Source organism: Oxyura jamaicensis, chromosome 2 (assembly GCF_011077185.1).
Source record: "Oxyura jamaicensis isolate SHBP4307 breed ruddy duck chromosome 2, BPBGC_Ojam_1.0, whole genome shotgun sequence".
Taxonomy (NCBI): domain Eukaryota; kingdom Metazoa; phylum Chordata; class Aves; order Anseriformes; family Anatidae; genus Oxyura; species Oxyura jamaicensis.
Window position 1 is genome coordinate 100,427,374 of NC_048894.1, and position 5,300 is coordinate 100,432,673.

At 36.0% G+C, this 5,300-nt stretch overlaps 1 protein-coding gene across 1 annotated transcript in view; it reads left to right on the forward strand.

Moving 5' to 3' along the window:
* CD226 (CD226 molecule) overlaps positions 1-5,300 on the forward strand; it is a 26,791-nt gene that overhangs the window by 15,124 nt on the left and 6,367 nt on the right.

Genomic DNA, 5,300 nt, shown 5'->3' on the forward strand with positions numbered 1-5,300 from the left:
GGGGGAGGGTGAGCGAACGGCTGTGTGGTGTTTAGCTGCCAGCCAGGTTAAACCACAACACCTTTTTATACTGTAGTGCCCAGAACTGCACACAGTACTCGAGGTGAGGCCGCACCAGCGCAGAGTAGAGCGGGACAATCACCTCCCTTGACCTACTAGTGATGCCGTGCTTGATGCACCCCAGGACATGGTTGGCCCTCCTGGCTGCCAGGGCACACTGCTGGCTCATATTCAACTTGCTGTCTACCACGACCCCCAGATCCCTCTCTTCTAGGCTGCTCTCCAGCGTCTCATCGCTCAGTCTGTACGTGCAGCCAGGGTTTCCCCGTCCCAGGTGCAGGACCCGGCACTTGCTCTTATTGAACTTCATACGGTTGGTGATCGCCCAGCTCTCCAACCTATCCAGATCCCTCTGCAAGGCCTTTCCCCCCTCATTCGAGTCCACGACTCCTCCAAGTTTGGTGTCATCAGCAAACTTGCTCAAAATACCTTCTATTCCTACATCCAGATCGTTTATAAAAATATTGAAAAGTACCGGCCCTAAAATGGAGCCTTGAGGGACCCCACTAGTGACCGCCCGCCAGCCTGACGCAGCCCCATTTACCATAACCCTTTGGGCCCTGCCCGTTAGCCAATTGCTCACCCATTGTATGATGTTTTTATTTAGCTGTATGGTGTAATAAATATGTAATAATAAGTAATAAATATGTAATAATAAGTAATAAATATGTAATAATATGTAATAAGATTAAGATGTAATAAAAATATGTAATAATATGTAATAAGTAATAAATATGTAATAATAAGTAATAAATATGTAATAATAAGTAATAAATATGTTCTGAGATTCAGGGAAACAACAACAACAAGAACAAAACAAACAAACAAACAAAAAACCTGTACATATTCACGTTGTGCTCCAGAGCATTATAATGCTTATGAAGCTGTATATACACTGTCCATTGACTTAGCCCCTCTGACTTTCCCCCTCAGAAACATCAGAGGGAATATATTTGAAAATACATTTTTTCTTAGGAGCCACTTTAACTTTTCACACCCTTTCCCTTCCTCTCTCCCCTGCCTTTTCTGCCCTATATGACTTAAAATGTGATGTTCTCCCTTCTATGGGAGATGTGAGCAGGGAGGCACAAAATACACGCATGCACATGCATGCATGCACGTATACACACACACACACAGATGTGACATACAGTTTCCCAGCATAACATTTCTTTTCATCCACAGTGAGAAAATATGGATCATTAACAATAAGTGAAGGCTGAGCACAGTATCCTATGCCATTTCTAGACATTCATTGAACTGCTATTGTAGGCAAATTCCCTTAATTCTGAACTGATGAAATTCCTGGAGAAGACAAAAATCTGAAATTCTGACCTCTTATAGCTTCAAGACCTCCTGCAGTCAAGTCCTGCCATAATGCATTTTATATTCTTTTCATATGATTTCTTTCCCAACAATCAAATTTTTCCTTGCTCAGAAATGTTTGTACCTGAGTAGAGGATTATTTTCTTACTCTTATTAGCACTGTACGCTTTCTCTCTCTCCTTCTCTTTGGCTTTTTCCTTTCTTTGCGCTGCAGGTAGCTAAAGTTCAGTTTAAAAGAGTAAAATAACAGCAAACGGTGGTGCAGTATATGCAGACAAACTGGATTTTGCAGATGAATTAAAATCATGTGCTGCTTATAACTTCATGCAGAATTAGTAATTGGTACAGACAGATTCACCAAATTGTCACAATATAACAACTTAAAGGTATGTCTTAAGAGTATAAGGCTATAAATACCTTCATCTTAACTTCTGCAACCTGAATAACTCACTGTTAGAAAAATTATTTTCAAACTCGTTACTGGTGCTGTTTTTTGAGTCCAATTGTAGAACTGGTGCTAGTAGCTCATAAGAAATTAAGATCTTTATTGGTCCAACTTATATAATAGCTATGTATCCACATTTCTCTGCTTCATCCAAAACCAAACAAAACTGTTTTTTAAAGACTCAACAAAATTGCATGGTATGTGCACACAAGATGTTAGTTTGGGAGCTAAATGCAATTCCAAATCTGGCCTATTCCAAAAGGGTGAAAGGGTCACTCTTGAAATATTTTCTAATCTGGAAGTTGATGTTCTTGGTGCTAGAAAACCCTGGAGAAAGTTCACCTTCAGAAAATTTTGAGACTCTTTTTCATCTGCAATTTATTTTGTCACTTCCTCTTAGCTGAGGAAGACAATTGTTCTAGTACATAAACCAACCTTCAGCAAACTTAGGAATTTGTCTCTACCATAGGGCTAAGTTACCTTTGCTGTTTTGAAACATCTGTTAAGGTCATTTGTTATTTCTGATGGATAATTTTCCTTCCTAAGGGTAGCTTACTCTGAAGATAGTTCTGTTATCATCAGTCTGCGTAATATTAGCTTCTCCTGACTTTGAGGTACCTTGGAGAACATAAAAAATACCCATGTGCTGGGATGGTTGAAGGCATGCTGTATCTCACCATGTTAATTTCTCGTCATTGTGTACACGGGCCCACTGGTCTGCAGCAGCTAATATAACTGTGCATTACACCTCCACTGGTGGCGCTTAACCTCTGATTAACTTTTTTTTAAATTTAAATTTTTATTTTTTTTTCCTCTTTGTAAGTCTAATGGCCCTGAACCAGATGGAAATATGTGTAGTTGCAAAATATGATGTGATAGCAGTATGCCAAGAGATTCGAGGACAGTATCAAACACAGAGCACTTTACTAAGCAGAGGCAAATGTGCCTGCCTTAAGTACTGTCACCTCCTACTACTTTCTCTCCAGGAAGAGAGATGATGTGGCCATGGCAGGGGGCAGAGCGGGCAGCAGCATCTGTGGCCAGAATGAGCAGAGAGCAGGAGAAGTCTATTTTTACTGAAAGAAATAGTAATTTTTTTAGCATTTCTGAAATGTTGACATGGTGTGTCACCTTGAGATGTGTGTATGCGGGGATGAAGCTATGTGGGTGTGCCTTTTTCTTTTTTCCATAGAAGTATTTCTCAGAGCGGGAGGTGCTCATCCCACGCTTACCAGGCTGAAAGCAAAGAAACTGTGTTCAGAAAGATGCTAAATAAAGCAAATGGTTAAACAGAGGAGAAGGAGGATGAAAGAACAGTTCTTATGTAGGTGTCAAAATAAAAATGGGACAATTGCTTAAAACAAAAGCCTGAAACACTTCAGTGTACTTGGAAAATTTAATTAGAAATATGTAGGCCTTGTTCCCCATTGCTTGTGTGTTGCATAACCATTTAAGTTATGCACAGTATGATACTGTAAGGATGAAAGTGATTTACATCTTTTATCAGAAGTGCAAATGCCTAAATGTTGCTTCATACTATCAAGTAAATCAAGTAAATTGCACATGTAAAGAAAATAATAATAAAAATAATAATAAAAATCTGCCAGAATGTCTGTGAAAATAATGACAGAAAGTGTAGTGGCTGAGGATGTCAAAAATATTTCTAATTTAATTTGACTGTTCCTACATAGTTGTTCCTATTAATATATTAGTTATTATATGTAAACCCAGCAAATTATATAAATATATATTAAGTTCTGTATCCTGGAAATTCTTCACTGAAGTTACAAGGCAAGCTTAGGTTGTGTAATTTATAGGTTGCAGAAAAAAATAAATTGCAGTATTACATATTATTAGGAAACTGGGATATATTTTTAGACAAATATAACACAGAGAATTGACTAATAAATTAAAAGACAGAAGAGATTTTTATGATCGTACTGGAAAATGCAGACTGGACAATTGTCAGAAGTCACAGACTGCCACAGTCAATCTTCCATCCTGTCAATATGCACAGAATCATTTATTCCTAAGTGAGGGTAGTATTCCTATTAAAGATAATATACTTGTTCACATGAAATCCTGTTACTCTTTGCACCTAACTTAGGGTGTGAGCAAGGTCACCCTGTATAGATGATTTCTCTGGTACCTATGATTTTGATAGCTCTAGCACTACCAGCATTCAAAGCAATATGTTTTAAAAGCTTTTATTATTATTATTATTATTTTCTTTTAGATTTTTAATAAACATATGAAGCATATCCAGTTCAGTCCTACAGTATTATGTTCTATCCAGACTGCTACTGCAACCATCCTATCCATATCTGACTACAGTTTAATTTAATTTAATTTTATTTTATTTTATTTTATTTTATTTTATTTTATTTTATTTATTTATTTTAAAACAGATTTTGGTACATTTAGTGAATGTCATTTTTTTTCTATGCAATTTCCTAAATTTTCCTTTGCTGCTTGCCTTTGTTACCTTACATAGAGGAAAACACATGAGAAGTACCTACTAGTAATATTTTTTGCTATAAAGACAGATAATGAAAATAGAACCTTATTGAACAGCTTGAAAGACTGCTTTTACAGTATAGGAAAAACAGTCAGATCATTAATCTTTTTCACCAGCAAAGTCTTCAGAAAGATGACGGTGTTATAACTTATGAGATATATGTATTACAAGGATGCCTTTAGAAACCAATTGGCTATTGAATGCTTTGAATATCAGAAACACTGACAAGCTTTCTATTGAAGATATTTTTTGTTATTTACTTGATTTGAAAATGGTGAATCCTATTACTTAAAACAATTACTCAAAGCAGAGAAATTTCAATCAAAATTATTTGAGATATCAATATATCTATGGCTAAGTCTTGAATTTATCCGTAAGTCCCCTTTATTACCATAGCCTGGCTATTGCCCATGTTTTTCCATAGTGTATGAGTGGTTAAAAATATTTCATTAAAGTGGCAAGATTTGAGAATTAGAGTTCATAGGCTGGAATGTCCTATAACATTACTGATATATGTTCTGAGGCTCACATCAAACTATTTTCTTTTCATAATCAATGTGAAAGAAGAACAAGACTATCAGAAATTTTATTAACTGGCCCCATAATTTATGCTGTAGAATATTTGCTGAAACTGTTAATAAAATATTAATATATTCAAAATTTGAAGAAATAGGCTTCTTGCAATGTCAGTAAAGCCTCACAATTCCATATACACTGTTATGTCTAGGTAAGCACAAAAATATATTCATATAGAGGTATAAATGTTATTTTTCCATATTTTAAATGATTTGAGTATCTTTCTGCTGTAAGTCAATTTCATTAATATTTTTGCCATGCAGGCACAGTAGATACAGAACTTTTTGATACAGAACAATTTATTAATTAATTGCAGTCTTTTCTTCCTCTTCCTTCCTTCCTTCCTTCCTTCCTTCCTTCCTTCCTTCCTTCCTT